This window comes from Alligator mississippiensis, chromosome 2 (assembly GCF_030867095.1).
Source record: "Alligator mississippiensis isolate rAllMis1 chromosome 2, rAllMis1, whole genome shotgun sequence".
NCBI lineage: Eukaryota > Metazoa > Chordata > Crocodylia > Alligatoridae > Alligator > Alligator mississippiensis.
In genome coordinates this window covers 39,597,095-39,610,869 of record NC_081825.1, presented here as the reverse complement: position 1 = coordinate 39,610,869, position 13,775 = coordinate 39,597,095, and positions in this window count along the sequence as shown.

The window sequence follows — 13,775 nt, the reverse complement described above, 5'->3', positions numbered from 1 at the left end:
TTCTCATGGTGAAAATTTCTCAGAAACTTCTACTGCTAGAAATCATTCTGGGAGAGGGAGCAAGCCTGCAACCACCCTCTCTTCCCTTCTCTCCATGCCTTCCCCAGCTGGGGTGATCCCAGTCAAGGCATGGGGAGCCGGGGCTGCTCCAGTCTCCTCCTGGACTGGAGAGGCAAAGCCCTCCACCCATTCTGGGGTGTAGAAAAGGCGCTTCAGGGGCTGCTCCAGTCCCCTCCCAGAAGGGTCCAAGAAGGGAATGGAGCAGCAAGGCAAACCCTAGGACCCAATCTAAGGAGGGGGCAGAGGGGCAAGGATCAGCTGCTCCCCAACTCTTCCCAGTAACAGGAGCTGAGTGGGGGAGCAATGGGCAAACCTCTGACCTACTCTCCAGACTGGAGCCCCTGGCATGAGGAATTGGGGGGGGAGGGGGGGGGACTTTGCCCCACTGCTCTACTCCCCCCGGGATCAGGCCATTCTGGGCGGGAAGCATACCGGCTTTCATTTTTTCAGGAGAGTTTCTTCCTCAAAAATTTTCTCCCAGTGGGGGCATGTTTCCCTCAGGGAGAAACTGAATGAAAGTTTGTTCTCCCAGTAGAAAAATAATGCCTGCACATGGCTACAAGGGCATAACCAAAAGTCCAAAGGTTCTTACTAAGGAAGATGATAAACAAATTGAAAAAAAAAATCCTCAGCTTGGCTCTTGCTTCCCAGATGAAGAGGAACCTACTGAATTCACGGTGGAAGTGGGCCATGCAGCAACTCCTTTAATCTTGCAGGTTCCCCCGTACTCCCCCCTCCCCACATTGCTGATTGGCTGAGGGGCCACAGTGGCCCTGCTGCTTGTTGCTGACTGGCCGGGAGGCAAAAATGGCACCATATTTAATACTGCGGTTTTCTCCTCTCTGCTGATCAGGAGCAAGTGGTGGGGTCCCTCCACCCATCAGCAGGGCGGCACATGGGGGAACATGTAAGATTAAAGGATTGCTATGCAGCCCACTTCCACCATGAATTTGGTAGGTTCTTACAGATGAAACTTTCAGAGATGGCCTTTAACAAAAATCTTATTAAGATGAGAATATCAGAATTGGGAATAAATGAGAAAAATACATTGGAAATCCACCAGGACATTTTTACAGCGTCACTTGTCATGGTAGGAAAGCATTTTTATGATATAGAAAATGATATAGAAAAAAAGGCAACTCTTGTAATAGATGTCCTACAATGAAAATAAATGGGTTACATTTGGAAGTATATATGGCTTGCTGTTCTCTTGCTTGCTATTCACAAAACGCAGTTTGGGCATTGAGACAGTTGTTAGACATGTTTCAAACACACTGTCATCCTTCAAACAGGTATGTGAAGACTCCCTAAGTAGTTGATTTTTATTCAAGATGCTTTGTTCTGATTGCTATACACAGAACAGTGCTATAATAGGCCTAGTGGCCATACAGGAAGGGAACTCTATTGCATCAATATACTTTTCTAGGAAAAATACCTTTAGGAAGGGTTAGTTTGTCACTGGCAGAAAGGCAGTGGTTTCAGGAGGGCCACCTGCTATTCTAGGAAATGTATTATGAAACCTGTTTGAGGGCCCCTAAGTAATACCCAAAGACAGGAAGGGCTGCAACTCACATTTCCTCTCAGTAGCCAGGGATCAAGGTTGCTATTACTCATATGAGCAACCTCACACTATCTTCCAGCAGAAGAGAACAGGCTGGGAATTCTCCCCAAGGCAGCTATGCTACAGTCCAAGGTCCTAGCTATGATTGATAAGAAATAGGGATGGGTTATAAAGAACGGGAAGACACCTGGAAGGAGATGTTACTATTCTTAATTTTTTATCACCTGCTGCTCACTTTGAGGCAGACACCTTTGAGGAGCAAATGACCTAATATCAAAGGAGTAGGAAAAAAAAGTCCTTAGCTAGGGAATATTTAATAAACCAACCAAACTCCCTTTATAGGCATGGCTTCCTACAAGAGCCCTACTGAGACAGATACTATCTGAAATACCTTGGTACTGTATTTGGCAGGAAAATCAACCTCTATTATCTCACCTATTTCACAAAAATTCAATGCAGATATAAATTGAAAACTGTGATCTTTCAAAACACCATAACTGTTATATGTTACAGGAAGCTACTGCATATATAAGAAATTTGTCCAACATACAAACATAACACAACAAGCTCAATCTCTCCACCATGATGCCCCCAAACAGAACTGAAATGTAAATGTCTAACGCTGAGAGGGTCACAAATGCAAATCCATGGGGCATGTTCCAATGAATGCATACATGCAGGGGTGTGCCGCTGCTATTTGTCCCTGGGAACGTCCCTGTGTGTGCACTCCACCACATGGAAAATTGATCTAGGTGGGGTAGGGGAGGCTGGGGCCACCTGTGCTGGCTCCAGCAGCCTCACCTGAGGTCCTGGGGGCCTCTTGGAGCAGCAGCAGCAAGGGGCCAGTCACTCAGCACCTGGTCAGCAGCCAGAGTGTGACTGGTCAGTCAGGCTCTGTTTCTGGCAGTGTACGCTGCTGCTGCATTCACCGCGCTGCTTTTTTTAGCAGCAGGTTTCCTTTTTTACACCAGGATCTACCAGTGTCAAACAAAACTGCTGCACTGGAAATCAGTAGCACAGTGAACAGGTGCACATGTGCCATGTGCGGTCTCTGATGCCTCAAAAGGGGTTTGAGGCGCTGCAAATGCATGTGCACACTTCTTGGGACAAGCCCCATAAGTCTCCATGGAGCAATATTCATTTCTGAGTATAACTCATTAGGGAGAAAAACATATGTCATATTAAGTTAAAATTCAGTAAAACAACCCTAAAACTATCTCCTGCCATAACTATGAACCTAAATTACTCTTAACCCTAAGAAGTATTTAATGCATATCTTGTATGTACTAAAAATATAATTAAAAACACATGGCATTTACTTGTCAATCTTAATATATAAGGTCACAGTGGTAGTATCAAAAGACATGATCCTAACAGACATGGCATTCCTCATCAACATATTTAGCTCAAAAAAGAGAGAATAATCACCTCTCTTACAATATATCACTTAACTGTTAATGGCCTAATCAGAAAAAATACATTCACTATATGAAGGAAGGCAGAAAGTAGAACAGGTGGCACCTTACAGACTAACTCATTCAGAAAGTCATGAGCTTTCATTGGGTACAACCTACTTCATCTGATGCATTCAGGGACTCTGAAACCCACAATGTCCATTGAAACATATCCTGGCAAAATCTGGCTGCTGATCTGCGTTTGGAAATTGGATAAATATAGTTAAATTATTGTATCTTGATGTATTCTTTCAGGTATCTACAAACACACTAAAATGTTGGCTATAAGCATAGGCAGATCCAGCATTTTGTAAAGCGGGCAGGGGGTGGGGGGGAAGGAGCAGCAACTGGAACTGCAGGGGTAGCTGCACCACCTACTTTCAGACTATACCCCTTCCACTGGGGTGGGCAGACCACCATGGGAACAGCAGCCAGGGACATTTTGGCTGCCTGTACATGTGCTCGGTGGTGGGGGGGCATTTTAATTACAGTGGCTACCAGACAGCTGCTCTAATTAAACCAGCTCGTCGTCATGTGTATGAAGCCCCCCTGTGTTTAAAAATGGCCACAGGGGTGTTTTAACTAAAGCTGATTTGACAGAATTTAGTTAAAGCTCCCCTGTGGACATTTTGAAATGTGGTGGGGCTTAATACACATGAAGGTAAAGTGACACTGGAGCTTTCTAATTAGAATGTGAACAAGCACATCTATAGGCAGCTCTTAAGTTCCCAAATAAGGTAAGAATCCTGACTCCCTACCCTGCCTCTCCATGCTCAGTAGCACTTCCCTTCTCTCATTGTCCTTCTTTTCTTCCCTGCACTGCTACTGTCCCTGGCTGACTCAAAGGCAGGAGAAGCTCCACAGCTACTCCTGCCCCATCCCAGCTGGGCTGTGAAGGAAGCTCAGACAAGGACAGCAGCAGGGATGGTGGTGGCAGATGGGTTCCCCCTCTCTGAGCCTGCTCGCAGGTTGGTAAGGCACATGCAAGGGGATTGGGCATGTAGGAGGAATTTTCCCACTGCTGCTGTTGCCATGGTCCCTGACTCCCCATGCACCCTAGCTAGGGAGGAGCAGGAGCATCTCTGGAGTTTCCCTTACCCTCAGGTCAGCGGGGGACAGGGGCAGTAGTGGGCAGGTGAGAGAGGGAATAGATACAGAAGGGACGTGCCACTCAGCAGGGTGAAGGGGAAATTCTTACCTGCATTGGGGACTTAAACATCCCTGGCTGCTGCTCAGTGGCATGGTCTAAAAAGGGTGCAACTGCAACAACCACATCTCCTCTGGATCTACCCCAGGCTTTATATACAAGACTAGTCAATTGCCTGTCAGGAATGATGGGTGGGGAGGGCAGGTGGGGACGGAGCGCTACCACCATGGGCAACTGGTGCCACCTTAGTCAGTGGGGGCATGTGCCCCACCAGTGACCTGGGGGTTCCCCCATGGCCAATCTCGCTGACTGGGGGGAGTCCCTCCGCGGTCGATTGTGCCGAACGGGAAGCAGCCGTGGCACTACCAAAAGTGGCCAGGGCACTCTCAGAAGTGGCTGCGGTGCTTCATCCAGTGCTCCCACTCCCCAGCTAGTGCTCCCAGGGCACTCCCGTCTGCCCCCTTGCCTGTCACCTAAGCGGAGAGTGCTGGCTGTTAGAGGGTGCACTAGCGCCCTCAGGGGGTCCACGTGTACCCTTGTGCATCCCCTACGCATTGCTACCACCCATTACCCACCACCCCACACTGCTGCCACCTCCCAGAAGCAGGGGTGGGAGGGAAGCTTGCCCTGCCGTCCCCCTCAGCCAGCACCCCGTTCTGCCACCATCTCCAGGAAGCAGGGCTAGGGGGAGCAAGGCCAGCAGCACTGGCCTCACCCCTCCCCCCCACTCCATTCCCTCCATCCCTGCTGTCATGGCAGTGCTCTGCCACACCACTGCCACCACTTCCTGTCCGGAACACTCTTGGAGCACTCTGATTGGTTGTTTCAGTCAGGAGTGTGATTGGCTGCTGAGACAACCAATCAGAGTGCGAATAAAGCATTACAGACAGAGAGACAGACAGACTAAGGCTTTTATTATATTAGAATTTCTGCTGATTGCAATATGGACTGTGCTCTACAACAGGGACAGATCCTACTGCCACCTCCCATCCCATCTCAGAAAAAGTAGTTCTCAGGATAGACGTACCATTGTCATCAAGAGGTACTCTGTATTTAAATGAAAACAATTAAATAGTGTATTCTATTAAAAATGGAAAGCCCAGTATATAATTATATTAGACTAAAATTATGTGTGACATTCTACATTCATGTATACTTTAGGATGTGTTTGGGTATAATATACATTAACACCAACATCAAATAAGACTCTACATAGTAAAGACACAATACCAAATTTTAATCTATTTTACTCCATATTGTCAATGATGCATCTATTTTTTCCATTGCATAGGACAATTCTTTATAGTACCCTGAATAAGCTGGAGGTATTTATTCTTTTATCCCTTCTTGTTTCTATCCCAGGTCTTCCAATTGCCTTCCTCTCTGGAATTTGCCCACATATTAATGAATGTAAATAGGATCTTTCCAACACACAAGTGAAGGGGAGGAGGAGTAAGAGAAGAAGTGAAGAGAAATGTGAGAGGTCTTAAATAAATAATAATAGTTTACACTCCTATAGGTAGCCTAATCAAAGGATTTCCAAGTGTTTCGGAAGAGTTAATTATTATATTTTATATTATAAAAAGACTGTTTAGGATCCTTTGTTGATTTACAAAAAAAAGAATTTTTATTTTTTTAAAATCCATTGTTTCCCCACCAGTTCTTTTAACTTTCCATTGTCTCTGATCATTAAGTTGCAGCCAGTTAAATGAATAAGTATAATTAACAGCTTGTCAACTGAGTGCTTTTACACCAAAGGATCATCCCCACCAGACCTATCACATGTTTCCAGTCTGTCTTCCCCCTCTCCATACTTGTCGTACAGCCTTCCAACTTCCATCTACTATATATAGAGCAGGCTAGGCACTTACACTAAAAAAAGCTTTTTTACATATAAAATGGTAGAATTTCTACCAATTTGAGAGATTTCCTACACTTAAATGAGGGCATTACTGATCTATACCATCTCTCTCAAAAATAGAGCATGTTTTTAAAATCCAGCCATCGTACTAGTCACGTGTAAAGTCAGACAAAGTTACAATCTATAAAAATCAAAACATTAACACCATAAATTACAATTAAAAATTGGCAGTTCCTTTTCCCAGCTTTTCAAAATCAACTTGATTTGACAGACTCAAGCCATGGATACTATTGAAAATATGATTTAAGCTTCCCTAAGACAATTCAGAAAATGAAAAATAAATTCATTAACTCATCAAAAAAGCCAGATGCACACCTACAGATTAATTTCTTAAAGAGGATTTACCAGTTTGACCAGTACAATTCAAACCTTGGCATTCTTGTGTGTGTGTAATCACCGGCTCATCTCATGATCACAAAATTAGAGAGTTCACTCAGCTCTAGAGTTTGACTGTGGACATAAACAAATACTACTGAGTAATTCTCATGTGCAATCATTCATCTTCAGTTAAAGGAGAAGAACCTACTTTAAGAAAGGAAAAGGAAGCAACCTGCTTACATAGGGTTGAAACATGTTCTTGATAAACATCTTAGTTACTGAGTTAACTATATCCCTTGTTTCTGGTTTTACTTCAGGGGTTGGACATCATGTCCCAGCCTGTCTCAGAGTATAATCTCTTAGTACTTCAACTCTTGGACCAGAGCTCAGGTGCACTATCCAATATGTACCAACCATTCATTCCAACTGAAGTTTGGAGATCTCAGTGTCCTGCCTCCTCTTTCTTTCCCTGAGTAGCACCTGCCACCCAGATAAACCCTAGAGTGAAATAGCCATTCAATATAGAAATGCCCCACTTTTTAGAGATCCAGATACAGTATATGAGCACCCTCTTTTATTTCAGTAAGATCTTTTATAAGTTCTAAGAGACAGCCATTTTAATGGGAAGATTTTAATAAACAGAACCAAACAAAATAAAAGAAAAACTTCAGGTACCTAGAATACCCTGGTCAAGAAATTGTTATGCCACATCTGTCAAAATGCACTGGAGTTGTGGACCAGATTGTACCTGAGACTGTGCTATGGAAGAGGCAGTACCATGCTTTGCTTTCCAGAATTCCAGGAGGGATAGTTTCTCCCTGAGCAGGCAGGCCCAAAAGGGAAGCTTGTAGCTATCCCCAGGCTTGGGTGGCACAGGTGCTAAGGCACATAGCTGACAGCCCAGTGATCCCAAGTTTGAGGCCATAAAAGAAGCACTCCCAGCATGGCTCTGTCAGATTCCAATGAATCTGCTAAATATCTTGTCACAAGGATGCAAAAAAGGAAAGGAACAATTGAAAATACACCTAATTTATAGAAGATAATATTTGTTGCATATGTTTGGAAAATCCTTTGTAATCTTTTCTTCCTAAGTTATGACCATTAAAATAACCTTTTCACATGGCTCACTGTTTATCATGTGGAGAGAGAGAAATTTAACATTTCACTAAACAAATGCAGCTCATTCAACTTGTTTATTCTGTACATACATTGAAATTATATTGGAAAAACTTGCCTCAGAATTCACCTATTTTATACTGAATAAGTCTAAAATAGAGAGAAAATTCAATATGGACGTCCATAGCAAATACCAACTATTGCAATGTTATTTTTCTTGAGGTCAGCAATTTAAAAAAGTCATGACATTTACCTCAAAGTCATTAATGCAAGTAGTGATGGTGTTCTATATTCTCAGATATAAATATTTTTGGTACTGTGTTGACTATAAATTTTGCTGAAGGCAGAATCTACATTGTCTAAATCAGACATATCAAACACATGGCCTGCAGGTCAGATCCAGCCTGCGGAACTGCTCCACCCTATCCACTGGGGTACTAGTGGGCCACTGGATTTGGGGATTTAGCCAGTGATGGCTGTGGCCTGCCACTGAATTCAGGCTCCTGGGGCCCCAGCAGGCATGCCCATCAACAGTGGAGAGGGGAAGGCTTTGCAATACAGCCCTTGGTCACTCTGCAGCCCATTGCTGCTTGTGGCCCATTGCTGCTTGTGACCTCTGCCACAGCAAATGCCCACTTGCCCATGGCCACTTGCACCTTTGATGCTGTGATCATTGTACTTGGTGCCACCACTACTTGCTGTGGTGGCTACTGCCACTGCCACCACAGTGGCCACTGCCACTGCTCCAGGCCCCGGGCCAGATCCAGCCCACAACAAGCTTAATCCAGGTTTTGTTATTATTTTATTAGACATATGACTAGGCCAGCTATGCTTTGAACGTATGTAAAGTATCTTAGTTGCCCTGGCAAATAAATGTCTGCTTTCATGGAGAGGAAGGTGTGTAAATTGCATTTCTATAAGAGATTTATCTTCTGGAGGCAAATGCTTTCCACATTAAAAATAAAGCAGAACAGAATATTCATGCTTTCAAAAACAATGAAAAACCCAGCAAATTTCTCAGTGTCTTTCGTATTTAGATGGATAAAATCACTACCAACCTGCCAAGAAGGTACATTTTTGGAACTGCCATAAGCTGCCAAGTGAGTAGGGGTGTTGGTTGTAGCCATGTTGGTCTAAGGACATAGGTAGACAAGGTCCTTTGGTTTAATCCAATATCTTTTATTAAACCAACTAAATCATCCAGGAAGAGCACAAAACAACTGCAGATGCTTCCTCTGCCTGAAGAAGGGTGTTTGTACCTGAAAGCTTGCAAAGAAGAATTTTTCCAAATATTTTAGTTGGTCTAATAAAAGTTATCAGATTTACCTAAAGAACCGTGTCTGCCAAGTGAATAGGGCATTGGTCTATGTCCCAAACATCACTTGTAAAATATGACATTCACAGAAATTTTCACTGTACCATAGAATTGCATTAGATATCTCACTGGTGTGGGATTACATTTGCTATTCAGTCCTGCAACTGGAAAATACCTCTGAATCCCACAGTCAAAGATTTATTTTTTTGCCCAATACATGTGTACCGACTGGTAAGATAGATCCCTTCCAACTGAAGGAAGATTGCTTAGTCCAAATTCTGACATCAGCTATTGGTGTTCTGAAAATTATTAGACAAGCCTGAAGTTTTTATTTTTTTTTTTTTGGTTCTGTTTATTTTAACTTGCCATTAGAACAGAAATTAAATCCTATAACTTAAGTACCAGGTTGCCTCTTGGCCTTCACAGCCAATCATGTGTGGATGATCATAATGTGCAAGATGCTTTGGGATGGAATGATTATCAAGCTGCCTCTTTCAGTAGAATTAGGTTGGCCTTCATGGTATGTAAAAAGGGACCTGATTGCCTAGCTGGAAGGGAAACAAATTCTGGGTGATTCTTCAAGTAAATTTGGAAAGACAAATTAATTACTCTGACCAGAACATTCATTGAACATTACAGACATTTAACTACAGGAGTTGCAACAGAGGTTCCTATTCTGAAATGCAAGACTTTACAAAATCAAAACATCCTCCTTACCAAATAGAGTAACAACTGCCTTCACTTAGCCAATCAGAATTTTTACACTTAAACCTCACACACAGGACATCACATCCATCACAGAGAACAGCTGCCTGATCCTGAAGGATCAGAATTCCTTAAAATATCATCTGTGGAATCTTCTTAGCTGGGGAAGGACTTCAATAAGTAACTGAGACCATAACAGCAGATGTAGCCTCAGAACTGGAGAACCTCATGCAAAATTCTGTAAGAAATGCATTAGAGAGGATAACTCCCTAGTTCTGTTTCTTTTACTCCCACAGTACTTGAAGCAGATAATAATAGGAGCACAGAATGCTAGAATCTATCTAATCACCAGAAAACAGCAAAGGACCCTGAGCTTTGTGCTCCTGAGGAGCCCATATCGCTTATCTATGGAGGTATAAATGTCTGGGCCAAGGTCCTATTTGTTGGTCTACAGCAGGTCATCACTTTTAACTGCATAAGACCACAAAGGTTTCCATAATGGCAGGTTTTTGGCACTATGTACAAACTAATCAGCTTTATAAATAAAACATTCTATGAGTGCATTAGCTCTCTTCTCCACAGATACAGTGATATAGTGAGTTGTAATTTTGTTTGGCATTTTAATGTGTCTAATGAGACAGTGAGAGATTGGTGCATTTTGTGAAAGCCATCACAGTTGAGAGATTCTAGGTTAGTGGTGGCCAAGTTTTTTGATAGGCACATCATAAGTTAAACTCCTACCCCCACCCCCTGATCCTGCTGCTCCCCTCAATCCTCTTCCTCCCCTTCCCCTCAAAGTATACCTGATAAGATTTTGCACCAGAATGGAGGAAGGGGACCTCAAGTCCCTGAGTCTCTGGCTGTGGTCCCTGAATGTCTGGCTGTGGACACTGCCTCAAGACAGGGTATAACCACCAAGGGCCAGGTTAACCCTTCCCTGGCCCTATAATCACTGCAATTTTATATGGCAAGCAAGGAGCCAAAGCCTTGAATTTGACAGTAGCTGCAGGGCCAGGGAAGGGTTAACCTGAGTATTGGTGTTACATATCCTTGTATGCTGACCAGCACCTAGGCTTCATCAATCCAAATACATCTTGTCTGAAATGACACACCCACCTTATAGCTTTGGTAGCATTTTCTGTTTTAAGATGAATGTAAAACAATGGCATTCAAAATTGGAGAAGGATTACATTCCAGACAAACTGCAGTAAGAGATTTCCCCTTCAGATAATCCCACAAGGGTTTCATCATCTTGGGATAATAATTACCTTCAATTTTCAGCAGTTTACTAGAATATACATTATTGAGCATATTTTGACATATAAGAATAAGACCCCTCTTAGTCTGTGTAAAATTCTCTGAAGTTGGGGTATATATACTTGGTGAGGGTGGCAAACTGGGAAAACTATTCAACTGTTTATCCACTTAAACAAAACCTGTTTACCCAATCCAAGGAGAGAAGTGTCAGTTGAATGAAATGCTTACAAAAACTTCTATATCTTTTCATGTCTCATAAAGAACTTTATTGGAGTAATGGAAGCAATATTATAGCATTGGCCTCTCTCTGTTAATAGAATAATTCCTTGCAAACTGTTTAAGTAAATTCTGCTTACACAAATTCTCACTAACTTCAGAAGTAATTGCATGTAAGTATCTAAAACAAAGCAGAACCCTTTTGTGTTTCAATACAGCATCTTTTCCAATATTTAATTTACAATGGCACATGCACAGCAGCCACTTCTTAAATATGTCCATGTTATCCTTTTAAAACTTACCTAACAGATGAGTAAAGGACTAATGGATACAGTATTTGTTTCTCAAAGGCCAGAATATAAAAACATTTTTATAGATGTTGTTCTGTGGCTAAAGCAAGTAGCCAATATTCAGAGCCTTGCCCAAATGTTTTAATTAGCAGAAGAATCTGATGTCTACCTCTGATTCTTCTCAAGGTGATGCTTTTCATTGCTTCTCTTGCTGTCTGCTGCCTTTTCCTCTATTTTCTGTACACATTTCTCTGCCTATCTTTTTCTTAACCCAGATTCTCAACTGAAACCCACCCCCTGTATTTGCATTAAGTCTTCAAGGAAATGCCCAGACCATTTACTGTGCAAATCATCAAGCCAAAATAAATAGCATAGCATTCCAGAGTAGGGCCCAGTCCTCCAAATATTCATGCACAAGAGTAACTTTACATATACAAATAGTCACAATTGTTTCCATGGAGTTACCCACGTAAGTCAAGTTACTTCTTTACATAAGTGTCTGCAAGATCAGGCCCTTATGTACCACTCAACAATTACAAAATCAGACTCTAAAATGTTGTCTTCTATAAGCACATAGTCCTGTCTACAGGCTTACAACATCCCATGTATTGAAACCCAGTTGCTATGATTAGTTTCTTTTTAACAGCAGCTGATTTTGAAAGATATATAACTGAGTTTCTTAAAGAAGGAAATAACAAAGATAAGTATTTACAATTTAATATTGTTGTGGATTAGACAAAATGTGCAACTGGTACAAGTAACCACTGCCCTTCATTGCAAAGAACTGTAAGAAACATACTGGGCACATCTACACATGAAATTAATACAAATTAATCAACTCTGGCACATACTGCACCAGAGTTTACTGTTCCTGGGTACTGCATCTTCACATGTGCTCAGTACCACAGCACACTGAGCTGGATCAAAGCAGCCCTGGCTGGCAGGAGGTCTCAGGGGTCAACCTGCCAGCCAGGGGCTACTCCAACCTGGCTCAATGTGCTGCAGAGGGGCTGGCTGGGGTATGAGAGTGCTTCAGTGTGGGGCTAGCTAGCAGGCAGTTCTGTACTAAAGCACCCTCATGCCCCAACCAGCCTTCTCAGCATCTACACGTGCATTGCTGCCCACTAAAGAACGCTGCCATAGGGTAGTACCTGTATTTACAAGTAGTAACCTGCAGAAGAGTTAATTAGTTTCCTGTGGCCTAATAGGGCCACGCATGTTGTTGTTAAGACTTTACTGTGGAGCTAATTATGCAGCTCCACAGCAAATCTCCTGTGTATCTGCACCCAAAAGCATCTTTTTGAAACCATAACTCTAATTCCAACAAAGGCACACGTGGGCTGTTCAGGAATTTGAACTACATGGCTGAAGAGGTTAGCTGTGTTTGGGTTTTAGTAAAAATGTATGTGTGAGAGAAGCAAGGAAAGCATCATACGTTGCCCTGCAAATAAACAAGAGAGAGTTATCAAGTGTATGCTTTTGGGCTGAGTTTCAGAAGAAGAGGGCACATAACAGGAGCCAAAAAAATACTTCTCCCCTGTTGTTCAACTCCTCTCGCATTAAGGGAAACAGAAATTTGAACATTCTTGTAAATGTACAGGCTTGTACCAAAGATACAACCCTCAGTTTCCCTTCCAACTGGAAACACCTCACAGGGCCCCAAACTTTGGCTAGTCATTCAAGTGAAAGTAAACAATACAAAAAAAAAAAATTTTAGTGATACATCAGACAACTGTCACTATAAAATTCAAAGTTGTTACTGAGGATAATAAAACATTTTCTATACAGGAAAATATAATCTTACATCTTTAAAACAGCAACTGGTAGACTTCTGGCTTGATACCTACATCACAAAAACTTCTTCAAAGTCAAATCTAGGACCTAAACCTGAGCAGAAGCATAGCTGTGTTTGCATGAAAAGTCGAAATAGGCTTGTTCATTTGAGTAAAGTTTTAAATTTGCATAAAAATATTCACAGGCTCATGGTACTAGCAAGACTAGCGTAGTGAGATGTTGCTACAGTTCATCAGTTATCGTAACATCAATAAAATGACCAAACTATAGAAAGTAGATTTTCTTTAAATAAGAAGCTCTTTTAACAGCAATTAATTAACTGTAAATCAATGCAGCTAAAGAAACAAGAATTACTTTTTAACTTGTACTGAAAGGACATTTTTTACCCACAGGTAACAAGTGCGATTTTGCATATATTAAGATTTAAACAGGTGTCTCTGTTACTGCTGATGTGTAACTCAAGACCTACAGAGTCTACAAAACTGTAACTTTATGTTAATCTCAATAAATTATGTAAAACACATTTACAAATGTGTGGTGTGCTGTCCTTGATCACCAAACCTTGATCTAAATGGTCCATTTTTTATTAGACCTTTGTATCAGTTTTAATGTAGAATCTGC